General features: G+C 38.1%; 1 pseudogene across 1 annotated transcript in view; it reads right to left on the reverse strand.

The window, feature by feature from the left end:
• The window catches only part of LOC146396945 (olfactory receptor 6C75-like), a 42,863-nt pseudogene extending 29,403 nt beyond the window's left edge, over window positions 1-13,460 (reverse strand). Inside the window, exons 1-2 of the transcript XR_014827517.1 lie at window positions 13,343-13,460; window positions 11,680-11,772 (exon numbers count right to left, since the gene is read on the reverse strand). The product of XR_014827517.1 is annotated as an olfactory receptor 6C75-like (transcript). The remainder of the gene's footprint in view (window positions 1-11,679; window positions 11,773-13,342) is intronic.
• Between the last annotated feature and the right edge of the window lie 109 nt (window positions 13,461-13,569).

The raw sequence follows: 13,569 nt of genomic DNA on the forward strand, positions 1-13,569 counted from the left end.
AAGGAGAAGAGATACAGATACAGACACACACAGGCAGAAGTCCATGTGAAGATGGATGCAAAGTTTGGAGTGACATGTCTTCAAGCCAAGGAAGACCAATGAATGATTACTAGCAACACCAGAACCTAAAAGAAAGACATGCAATAGATTCTCCCCCAGAGCTCTCAGAGTGAGAACATAGCCATGTGTACACCTTAATTTCAGACATCTAGCCTCCAGAAATATGAAAAAAATATATTTGTGTAGTATAGTCACCTAGTTGGTGGTACTTTATTATGGCAACTCTAAAAAGCTAATACAGAACTTTTTTAGGTGCCTTTTTTCATGCCTTTGTTAGGTGATCTTTGTTATATTTCTTAAAATTGAAGTATAGTTGATTTACAATAATAGCTTTGGGTGTACAACGTAGTGATTCAATATTTTGCAGCTTAAATCTATATTTCCCTGTGCTGATCAATATAACTTTGTTGTTTATATCTCTTAATCTCATACCCAGCCTTGCCCAAACCCTCTTCCCTCACCCCCCTGGTGACCATTAGTTTTTTCTCTATATTTCTAAGTCTATTTGTTTTGTTATATACATTTGTTTTATTTTTTAAATGCACATATAAGTGATAACATATGTATTTGTCTTTCTCTGTATGACTTATTTCACTAAGCACAATACCCTCTAGGTCCATTCACATTGCTGCAAATGGCAAAATTTCATTAATTTTTATAGCTGAGTAATATTCCAATACACCCACATCTTCTTTATCCATTCATCATGGGTGTTTGGCTTGATTCCATATCTTAGCTTCTGTAAAGAATGCTTCTATAAACATTGGGGTGCATGCAGCTTTTTAATTAGAAGTTTTCCTTTCTTTGTATATATACCTGGGAGTGCAACTGCTAGACCATATAGTAGTTCTATTTTTAGTTTTTTGAGGAACTTTTATACTGTTTACCATAGTGGCTTCACCAGTTCACATTCTCACCAACAGTGTACATGAGTTTCCTTTTCTTCACATCCTCTCCAGCATTTGTTATTTGTGGTCTTTTTGGTGATAGTCATTCTGAAAGGTGATTAGTGATGCCGAGCATCTTTTCATGTAACTGTTGGCCACCTGCATTTCTTCTTTGGAAAAATGTCTATTCAGATGTTCTGCTCATTTTAAGGGGGTTATTTGTTTTTGCGATGCTGAGTTGTATGAACTGTTTATATATATAGATATTAACCCCTCATTCATCATATCATTTGTAAATATTTTCTCTCATTCAGTAGGTTGTCTTTTTGTTCAGTTTTCCTTTAAGCCTTTAAGCTTAATTAGGTCCCATTTGTTTATATTTGCTTTTATTTCTTTTGCCTTAGGAAACAGATCCCCAAAAATATTGCCACAATCTATGTCAGAGTGTTCTGCATATGTTCTCTTCTAGGAGTTTTATGGTTTTTGATTCATTTTGAGTTTATATTTTGTACATGGTGTAAGGCAGTGTTCTAATTTCATTCCTTTACATGTCAATGTTCCAGTTTTTCCAGCACCACTTATGTAAGAGACTCTCTTTTCTCCATTGTACAATCTTACCTTTTTGCTGTAGATTAATTGATCATTAATGCTTGGGTTTATTTCTGGCCTTGGGATTGTGTTTCATAGATCCACATGTAATTTTGCACCAGTGTCATGCTATTTTGATAACCGCAGATTTGTAGTATAATCTGAAATCAGGGATCATGATACAACCAGCTTTGTTCTTCTCTTTTTTTTCTCAAAATTGCTCTAGAAATTCAGGGTCTTTTGTGGTTTAGGGGTAATTTGTTTTAGCTCTGTAAAAAACATGGGTATTTTAATAGGGATTGCATTAAATGTGTTGATTGCTTTGGGTAGTATGGACATTTTAACAATATCAATTCTTCAAATTCTTTTAATTTCCTTGTATCATTTTCATATTCCTTCATCAGTGTTTTATATTTTTAAGAGCATAGATCTTTAACCTCTTTTGTTGAGTTTATTAACAAGTATTTTATTCTTTTTGATGTGATTACATGGGATTTTCCCCTTAATTTCTCTTCGATAGTTCATTAGTATATAGAAAAGAAACAGATTTCTGTATATTAATCTTGTATCCTGAAGATTTACTGAATTTACTAGTTCTTGTAGTTTTTTGTTGGAGAATTTAAGACTTTCTGTATATAGTATGATGTCATCTGCAAATAATAAATTTTCTTCTTCCCTTTTAATTTCTATGCCTTTTATTCCTTTTTCTTGTCTGATTGCTATAGCTGGGACTTCCTAATACTATGTTAAATAGAATTGGTGAGAATAAACTTTCAGCTTTTCACCATGAGTATGATGTTAGCTCTAGGTTTATCATACATGGCTTTACTATGTTGGGATATGCGTACTCTATACCAACTCTGATGACAGTTTTTATGATGTATGGATGTTGAATTTTGTCAAATGATTTTTGTGTCTATTGAGGTTATGTGATTTTTACCCTTCTGTGGGTTAATATGGTATATTACACTGATTGATTTGAGAATATTAAAACATCCTTGCATCCCTGGAATAAATCCCACTTGATCATGGTGTGTGATTCTTTTTATATATTGTTTAATTCTATTTGCTATTTTTTCGTTGAGGATTTTTGCATCTATATTCATCAGAGGTGTTGGTCTGTAATTTTTTTTGAAGTGTCTGTCTGATTTTGGTATCAGGATAGTGGTGGCCCCATATAATAAATTGGAGTGTTCCATTTTCAATGTTTTGGAATAGTTTGAGTATAGGTATTAGTTCTTCTTTATATGTTTGGTAGAATTCCCCTGTGAAGGGAGTTTTTTTTAAATTACATTTAAAAATTTAATTTTTATTACAAATTCATTTTCACTACTAGTGGTTGCTTTGTTCGTATTGTCTATTTCTTCCTGATTTAGTTTTGGAAGATTGTATGTTTCTAGAAATTTGTCTAATTTGGTAACATATAACAACCCTACTGGAGGTAGGGACAGGTCCCATATTCCTGGAGATAAAGCCCTGAGGGCCATATCCTAGCCAGCACCATTCCCTCCTACCAGCACCAGCATCCTCACATCTGAGGGGAGCTGTGCTACAGCAAGAGGGGCTGATGTGGGCTGTGGTGGTCTGGCTGGGGCCTATGGTCAGTGTTGCTTCTAATTCACTAACTGCTTTAGGTTTGAGCTACCTCTGTCTTGCAGCTGAACCCTCACCCTCGTATGAAGCTGTATCATGAAGCAGGTGAGGCTGGTACATGCACTTGGCTCAGGCTGGTGTACATGTCAGGTGGTCACGGGAAACTAGTCAATTACTGGTGCAGTTTTCAATCTACCCTCTTTTCCTGTTTTGGAAGCAAGTAAGTATGAACACATATCTCATGGGCAGAGGGCAGGCTTCTCACAGTCCTGCTAGTTTCGCTGACCCTCCAACCAGCCAAGTGAGTTTGTCTTCCCTCTGTTGAATCTCAGGGCTGAGGTGCCCCATTGTGGCTCAAACCACTTATTCCCCAAGGAAGATTTCACCTGTGTAATCTCCCTTTCCGAGTCCCCTCCTAGGAGGCACTTGTCCCAACCTGATTGCTTCTCTTCCCTTCCTACATGATTCCATGAGGATCTTTCTTACAGCATTGGTTGTACAGGAGTCTTTTGTCATTTTCTGGTTTAGTTTTCAGTGAGAATTATCCCATCCGTGAGAATTATCCCACATGTAGATGTATTTTTTGATTATGTTTTTAGGGAGATGTGAGTTCTGTACCCTCCTACTCTGCTGTTTTGCTTGCCTCCAATCTTTGTTCCATTAGTTAAAGCCTGAGCATTCCATGAAGTAAAGCCTGGGCTGTATTTTCCTTATTTCAGCCTTATTTGCTAATATTATTTATATCACTCCGAGGCTTTAGTGAGATTGTGGGTTTTTATCCTTAACTGTGGGAGGTTAGGCAAAACTACTAGCAACTACTATGTAGCACAACCATTCTATTGCTCTTGTTGTTCTTGTATACTTTTGAAACTTACCATAAATTTATTCTGGAACCAGGTGAGGTAAGTATTAATTAATTATCAAGATAATAAATACTGCTAGAAGGTCAGAGAGTCCTTTAATCCACTATGTAAGATTTGCCTTGGCTATGGGGCTTTGGATATTTAAAAGGTCCACTCCAAAAAGGAAAGGCATAAACCAGGGTTTCCCCTGCAATATCAGAAAGGGAATACAAAATTTATGAATCAGGTGGTATCATTTGGAATAACATACCTTCAGGATCAGAAAGTGGAAAAAGAAAAAAAAAACTGAAAAGACTCTTTGAAACATTCTATAGGTTACATCCATGAGGCATTCTTCTACATGGCTGCCAGGAAAAGTCCATCAAAAAAACGCAAATCTGGTCCTGCTTTGCCCCTACTTATCTCCTCTGATGGTACCACACTGTCTTCAGGACATCAAGCGTAAGTCTCTCCATGAGCTTTCCTTTCCCTACCTCCTTATCCTCATCTCCTTCATTCCCTAGCATATACCAAGTAATAGCCTCACTGACCTAAATACTTCATGCTCCTTTACCCCTTTACACCTCTATGCCTTTGTACACGTTTCTACAATGGCATGCCTTCTGCTCCTCCCTTTCCCCCAACTGTACTGACAAATCTTTCATTAGCTCACCAACCTGAGGTGGTCCTCTCCACACTTAGTGCACTGATATGGCCTGTGAAGGTCTCTATTTTGCACACATCCTTATCTTATGCAATAATTTGTTTCATGGCTGACTTTTCTACTCTGGAGAGAGCTCCTAGGGAGGGCCTATGGCCCAGTGAACACCATACTGGCACTACTGGTACAGTGATCACCAGTGTTGACTGATTAAATGATACAAATTGGAGCAATGACTACATATTTAGAGTTGCATTGAAGCGAGCAGCAGCATGGTATCTACACAGTACAAAGTCACAGAAGTGGATAAAACCTCCTATGTTGAGAAGGCTCTGGCTGTGTACCTTTTTAAATTGCAAAAGAGGCAGATTCCCACTGTGGCTCAGAGGGTTAAAAATCTGACTAGTATCCATGAGGATGTGGGTGTGATCCCTGGCCTCGTTCAGTGAGTTAAAGGATCCGGTGTTGCTGTGAACTGTGGTGTGGGTTGCAGATATGGCTTGGAACCAGCATTGCTAAGGCTGTGGTGTAGGCTGGCAGCTGCAGCTCTGATTGGACCCCTAGCCCGGGAACTTCCATATGCCACAGGTGCAGCCATTTAAAAAAAAAAAAAAAAAGGAAATTGCAAGAGAAAAGACAACCAGTGTGACCACATAACCTTAAAAAGCATGCCTTTTCCAGCTTCGTGACTCTTATGTGCACCAGAGTAACTAGATTTGTATCACCAAAATGACTTCACAGCAAAAACGACCCAGGACCTCTTGGAAGACAATTGATCCCATAGCTTAGGAAAACAAAACAAAACAAAACAAAAAACAAAACAGTGGGTCTGGTCTGGACTTAGGATAACAAAGAGGGAGGATGCTTTCAAGATGTCAGGGGAAGGGGCTCCCCTAGGGAGGATTAAAAAACAAACAAACCAGAATTATAATGTTTAATTAGAACAAGTTAAGCCAGTGAAGGGCTATGAGTTTATAAAATATTTAAAAGAAAAGAGTTAATATTATGTGGTAAAACAGCAGTTGCAGTATCAAAAAAGATAAGTATAATAGGATTGAAATAAATTTGTGTTTATTTCAATAAGTACCAGAATATTAATATAAGGGAAAACTTCCTAAGTATATGTTAGTAAAAAGGCTTAGCACACACACAAACACACATATATACACATACATATGTATTATCGGAGTAAATAGGAAAGAAAAAACAAAACCGTTCACAGTAAAAATATGCATTCTGAAAGGTAAAATTGGAAAAATATATTTTAATTTTGCCACAAAGAATAAGTTTAAAACTAGTACTTAAATTAGCTTTTAAGGGAAAACTGCCTATGAGGAACTTTTCTCAATTAAGTGTGAAGAAACAATTTAAATAAATTTAGTTTTATTACCTCTATGTAGATAGGATTTACTTACCAGAAGCCCTTTGAAGACCCTATGTGAAATGTGAAAATTTAGTAGTATTTTTAAGAATGGATACAAATGTAATACAAAAATATATACACAAGGATAAATTATTGTTTCTTTTAAAGTAGTAACAGAAAGTTGCTTGTTCTGGGAGTTCACATCATGGCTCAGTGGAAACGAAACTGACTAGCAACCAGGAGGACACAGGTTCGATTCCTGGCCTCACTCAGTGGGTTAAGGATCCGACGTTGCCATGAGCTGTGGTGTAGGTTGCAGACATGGCTTGGATCCCACGTTGCTGTGGCTGTGGTGTAGGCTGGCAGCTACAACTCCGATTTGACCCATAGCCTGGGAACCTCCATATGCCACAGGAACTTCCATATGCTGCAGGTGTGGCGCTAAAAAGACAAAAAAAAAAAAAAAAAAAAAAAAGAATACCAAGGATGTTTTCAAAGAAAAGAGGAACACTGGACAGGAAACAATAATCAAAGAGATACAAGAAAAAAAAAGTTACCTGTTCATTGCAGTTTCTATTACCTCAATTACTGTTAGGTCATTAATTTGGAAATTTGGAAACTGTCTCCAGATATAATTTATAGGTTTTAAGAATATGTCCTATTCTTTTATTCTTTTTTCCTATTTTTTTTTTAAGAGCCGCACCTGCAGCATATGGAAGTTCCCAGGCTAGGGGTTGAATTTGAGCTGCAGCTGCTGGCCTATGCCACAACCACACAATGTGGGATTTGAGCTGCATCTGCAACCTACACCTCAACTCACAGCAATGCTGGATCCTCAACCCCCTGAGCAAAGAAGCCATCAAACCCACATCCTCATGGATAGTAGCCAGGTTTGTAACCTCCTGAGCCACAATGGGAACTCCCCCTCTTTTCCCTTTTTCTTTCTTTCCTTCTTTCCTCCTTCCTTCCTTCTCTTTCTTTCTCTCTTTCTTCAGCAATGCCAGATCCTTTAACCCACTGCACCAGGCAAGGGATCGAACCCATGCCTTCACAGTGACCCCAGCCACTGCAGTTGGATTCTTAACTCAATACCATGGGGGGAACTCCTACTCTTTTTTCTTTTCTTATGCCTTTTCTCTCCTTTCTTCTCTTCTTCCTACCCTTCCTCTTTTCCTTGTTGGAAATGGCATTACTCCTCCTTGCAAAACACACATTAAAGACAGGAAGGAGCCCTGTCATCATGGCTACCAGGAAGATGGTGGCTAATGCTGAGAATTCCACTGGCTGCCTCCTAAAGATCCAGCTATGAACCTGAGCTTCCTGGGGCTTCCCTGGCTAACCATCCTTCCTAAAGCCCAGTAGTTCAACTCTTTCTCTAACCAGCTTTCTTTAATTCTCTTTTTTTAGTTGGCCAAAACTGGTTTCAGAAGTTTGCAGGCATAGAATCATAATTGAAACAACTGGATTAATTATCAAAATCTGACTCCATTTGATAAATGAACAAACTTAGGACCAGAGAGGAAAAATGAATTGCCTGAGGCCACATGGATATAACATAGTGGAACTGGGTCTAGGGACTAATCACTCCACTTCAGAGGTATTTCTTTTACATCACATGGCCTCTTTCTAAATACCCCTAGCCTTTCCCCACCTCAGATGTACCCAACCACTGAACAAAGATGTTCCCATACAAAGCTTTGTAATTATAATTCAGCTTTTTAGAAGTGGGGGGAAAATAAAAGCACCGAGAAAAGATTAGATAAATTAAGTTCCAGATGAGATGGTAAATTTATAAAATACAATGTACTTAGGACTTCTTACCCACCAGGCAAAGGTGATAAAGCAATCTCTGCCTGTTATAGGAATGTAATTGGCTTTACATTTATATTTTAATTGTAAATATAATGCCCACACATGATTAAAAAATTCAAACAGTTGCACAGATCACAAGTTCAAACTAATGGAAGAAAACTGTTCTCCCAACTCTAATGCTCTGGCATTAGTCTCTTCAACTGCCTTCGAGTTCCATCCCCCAAGGGTTATAGCCTTACCTTCAAACCTTCCTCTCAATGGCCTGTGCCATTTGTTCTGAACAAATTTCCATGGAGAATCCTTGGAAAGAGTGTTTCTGAGCAGAAGGGTGATGAAAGCCTGATGGCCTTTCATCAAGGAATGGACTGAGGAAAGAATGCCAGGTAAGGAAAGGGGGAGATATAGACAAATCTTTCAAGGAGTTGGCTGTAGAGGAGAGAAAAGGAAGAGTGGGGCACAGAAAATAGCTATGATTTGTTTAACACACACTTTAGATGATTTCTTTTATTGCTCTACCAGGATAAGAAAGGGATTTACTTACATTCCTATGGCTTATAAATTATTTAATATCTAAGTTACAGGGTAAATGGACATGACATTTCAGGTAATCTGACTAAAATGTGCTCAATTTAAAAAATTATGCTTACATCCTCAAAGACATTTTACTAAATCCCAGCTGACTATAAAGAGAGGCTCAAATTTTTCAACATTTTGAGTGTGGTATTTTCAAAGGACAAGTTGAATACAGATAAACTACAGGCTGGTTTCCATTATATTTCCTTTGCTGCCATCTAGTGACAGTCCTAGGTAGCATAAAGAAACATAAAAAAGCCCAGAATCCCTGAATAAGACTTGGGTGACTAACTACATCAAATTTCCTTTGCCAACACAGTACCCTCATCAGGCTGCAATGTTTCTGATTGAGCCTATGGATCTGATCTGCATAAGTGGTGATACTTAATGTCCTCAAGGGCAGTTACTAAACATGTTTCTAGGTCCTCTACAAAGTGAGGCCAGCAGACTCCTGCAAATGACAAGTGTGGTCCAACTACAGCTCAAACAAATAGCTGTGAGGCCAACAGACTCCTGCAAATGACAAGTGTGGTCCAACTACAGCTCAAACAAATAGCTATGCGGCGAAAAATAAAACTCATCACTGAACAGATATATGTATGTTTACATTTAAGCTCTATATTTTACAGTAAGAAATAAGTTATTTTCTATAAAAATGTGCTGTGATGTGTACATTATTTTATACTTTTTGTATTTTGGGGATCAATTCCTCTAAGCATAATTTCCAGGCCAAAGAGCAAATGCATAGGTAAACATGCTGGATATTGCCAAGTTCTCCTCTGTAGGGGTTCCAACATTTTCCATCCCCACCAATAAAGCATAAGTTTGGCTGGTTCTCCACATCTTCACCCACAGAGTAGGGTTTACGCTTTTGGATGATACCAATATGCTAGGTATCATAGGTATCCAGTGAGGAAAAGATAATTAAACTGATTATTTTACTAGAGAAAACTAAATATTGTAAAAGGTTAGAAATTGGTGGACTAAAAAAAAAAACAAAAGGAAACATGAAAAAACAAAGGGAGACAAAGTTAAATTGGCTATATTAAAACTCTTCGTATTTGGAATATATAGAATGGTTTTGGTCTTCTAACTAAACCCTGACTTCTCTCCATGACTGTCCCTGAATCATCATATTGCCCCCTCTCTGCCTCATCTGCTCAGATTTGGATATTTAGCCTTTTAATTGCACTGAATAGAGAGGCTTCTTATATGCCAGGAAACCCAATCAGGTTGCCTTGAACAGAAAGATACAACTGGGCGGTTCTCTAGGATCTGAGGAGGATAGTCTTCTCAGAAGCTTCATTTAAATCAATGTGTACATTTCATATTTCTGAATTTTTAAAAATCTGTGCCTGAAAGGTCTGTTGAAAAATTAGAAGGCAGAGGGGCACATTGCACAAGCCACTACAATCTTGGTCGTTTCTGAAAAATAGTATGTGGAGTAGTCAATAGCAACATATTTTATGACAATGATTATACATAATAAAAAAACTTACAGCAAAGCTAATTCCTATATATTGATGTAAAAACCCAGAATAAAGCACTATCAGATATTATAATGCTGATAACAAATAGCAATAATAATAAAGGCATTACTAAGTAGGTATCTAGTCCAGAAATTATTCCAACAAATTACCAAGTACATTGGTCAAAGGAGAAAAATGTAAATTACCATCTCATAAAAGAATCATGAAAGTTGTTTTTTGGGGGGTTTTTTTGTTTGTTTTTTTAGGGCCACACCTGCAGCATATGGAGGTTCCCAAGCTAGGGGTCGAATCGGAGTTGTAGCTGCCAGCCTACAGCACAGCCACACCAGATCCAAGCCACACCTGTGGCCTACACCACAGCACATGGCAACACCAGATCCTTAACCCACTCAGCAAGGCCAAGGATCGAACCAGCAAAACCTCTGCAGAGTCAACACTCATTCTTGTTGTCTGCAAGTTTCTGCAAGTTTCTGCAAGTTTCCTCTCTCTTTGAAGTCAAAGATGGATGGAGTCATTACCTTTGTTTCTGATAGCTATAAAAAGTTTAGTATATGGTAACAAGATTAAAAAAAAAAAAGAATCCAAAAGATCATGGACCTTTTGGTCCTGTTTATTTAACCTTGAATAATACTCGAATTCTTTGAGTTTGTCCCCTTATCTGGACAAAGGGAATAATACCTGTTGTGGATGGAACTGTTTCCTCCCAAAATTCATATGGTGAAGCTCTAACCCCCAATGTTACCATAATGATAGACAGTGCCTTTAAGGAGGGAATTAAAGTTATAGGAGTTCACAACAGTGGAGTCCTAATCCAATGGGACTTAGAAGTCCTTATAAGAAGAGACACCAGACAATGAATGATATTTATTCCCCTCCTTCACACCCTGTGCAAGGAGAAAGGCCAAGTGAGGACACAGTGAGAAGACTGATGCCCGGAAGCTAGGAAGAGATTCCTCACTGGAAATCAACCCTGCTGGGACCATGACCTTGCACTTCTGACCCCAGAAGTGTGCGAAAAGAAATGTCTGCTGTTTAAGCCACCAAGTCTGTGATAGCTTGTTATGGTAGCCCAAGCAGACTGATACAGTATCTAATGTATATAAAGCACTGACACAAAATGTGCAAATATTAATTTCCTTCAACATCTTCTACAATTCAGACACAGATATTCAATTTCCTGTTATACTTTTTTCACCCAGATACTCCCACAAGTGTCTTAAGATCAGCATTTCCCAAAGCAAATTAATTATCTTCTTCTCCAAACCTCCTAGTCACCTAGGCCGGAAACCTCCATCATCTTGCTACCACTTCAAATTAGATGTGTCTCCAGGTCTGTACACAGTTAACAAAGTATTTCTTACTTCTGCTTCTCCTTTTCCTCCCCACTCCAAGTCCTACTATAAACATTTCTTCCTACTTGGACTATTATAAAAGTTCTCTTGACTCTCAGTGACACCAAGTGGTCTCCTTGACCCTTTCAAATCACAGAGAAAAAGCCTCTCCAACTTACCAACTTAACATCGTTCCCAAAACCTGACCTTTGGAGAACCTGGAATTTCCTGGTCACAAAATTGATTTTTTTTTTTTCAAAGTGTTTTCAAGTCCACCAAGCCCTAAAAATGATCTAGATCTGGTTATAACAGGGAAAAAACAAACAAACAAACAAAAACAAAAAAAAGAAACAAAAAAAAACAAAAACAAAACAAAATCGGGATGGTACGCAGGGAAGAAGAGAACTTCTAGGTGGGACTCTCCAGCTAGGTTGGCATGGCAGCTATAGAAGGTTGGAAACTTTCCAGAACTAACTTACCTCTTTCTCTAACCTTCCTTCTGTACTTCCTTCTTGGCCTTTCTTCATTAAAACTTTCTACTGAAGGACTATTATAAGCCAGGAGTTCACTACCTAGTAGGTGAGAGGGAGAATGAGAGATTGAAACATGATCATTACAACTCAGTTTAAAGGACAAACATCTAAGGAAAGTTTCTGGAGGACTAACTTTCAGAATAGATAATGGTCAAAGCAGAATAAGCAAAGATAGAAGTCTGGAGTTGCTGTCATTAAATGTGGGGCAAGGCATGAAAGGATGTAAGACTTGAGGCACAAGGCAGGAAGTGGAGGTTTCTAGATTCAATTAGCTAAGTGGGTCCCTTCTGGGAGATTTTTCTTCGGGCTGGTCATTATTTCTCATTGATCTTCCACCACCTTCTAACCCATGTTCTAAAAACCTTCATGCATCCCATCTTATCAAACTGTTTCACTCTTAAGGTTGATATTTAAGGCTCTTCTGGAAGCCCATTCCAGCCTTCTCTCTCACAACGTAGATAAAACTGGACTTTCAATAAAGCAGCCACTTGCTGCTGTTCCCTGAGCGGATTATTCTGTCTGCTCCATCATCTACCTCTGCCTCTCACCATACCAGCCTCATTCTCCCCCCGCCACCTCCTCCTCCAACACAGAAAGTCCCACACAGAGCCTTCGAAATAGTTCAGGTGTGGCAAACTGGTAAGATGCGTTATGAATTTTAAAATCTGGGTTTCTAGTTTCTCTTGAAAAACCAAGAGCTCGCATATGTTGGCCTGGCTCTCTGTATGGCAATAACTGGCTGAAATCGAGTCAGGGTTACCCTTTTAGATGGGCATGTACACTTCATTTGATAGCACTCACCTCTTTTAATTTACTTTAGCTGCCTGGCCTCTACACACTTTTGGGTTTCTACTCCCTAACCTTGTGCAAATGTCATGCCTTTCCGTATCTCTTCCTTCTTCCCTGTACCAGATGCTAAATTTTCCCAATTTGAATGGCAATCATAGTATACAATGTTTTAGTATTTTAAAAATTGTACCTTTTCTACCAGTAGTTTACAGATGGCCAATGTTCAACCAATGTATATTTTCTCAACAGAATAAGAATACTTTGCTTCTTTTCCCTAACATGGGAAAGTAATACTGTTTGTGGTCATATATTTCTATTTTAAAGAGGTACTTCAACTACCTGTCAAAATATTCATACGAATACTTAAATTTTCCCTAGAAACTTAATTGATGGTTCTCACCCTTTATAGGTACCCTTTTCTCTCAAGAATATTGACTCAGTCAAAATAAAATTGAACTAACCTTTAAATTTTTCAACAAATTGAAGGTTTGTGGCAACCCTGCATCCAGCAAGTCTTTGGTGCCTTTTTTCCAATAACATGTGTTCACTTCATGTCTCTGTGTCATATGTTGGCAATTCTTGAAATATTTCAAACTTTTTCATTATTTTGTTACAGTGATCTGTGATCACTGACCTTTGATTTTTACTGCTATGACTTACCGAAGGTTCATATGGTTAGCATTCTTTAGCAATAAAGCATTTTAAATTAAGGTATTGTATTGTTTTTAGACATAATGCTACTACAGTTAACAAACTACAGTATAGTGTAAACATAACTTCTATGTATGCACCGTGAAACCAAAAAACTTGTGTGACTCACTTTATCGTGATATTTGCTTTATTGTAGAAGTCTGGAACCAAATGCACACTATCTCCAAGGCATGCCTGTGGATATCCTATTGGATGAAACGGCTGTCAAAGGGCCATCTTCTATGACTCTGCATTCAGATACAATGCCATAAGGGAGGCAAAGTTCAAGCTTGAGGCAATCAAAGACAGGGAAAACAAGTGATTCTTCCAAAGACTGTGACTTTAGATGTTGCTTAC

This window comes from Sus scrofa, chromosome 14 (assembly GCF_054392235.1).
Source record: "Sus scrofa isolate SSC_HxYL_T2T_F1_AM1 chromosome 14, Sscrofa_HxYL_maternal_Yorkshire_Landrace_v2.0, whole genome shotgun sequence".
NCBI classification, from domain to species: Eukaryota; Metazoa; Chordata; class Mammalia; order Artiodactyla; family Suidae; genus Sus; species Sus scrofa.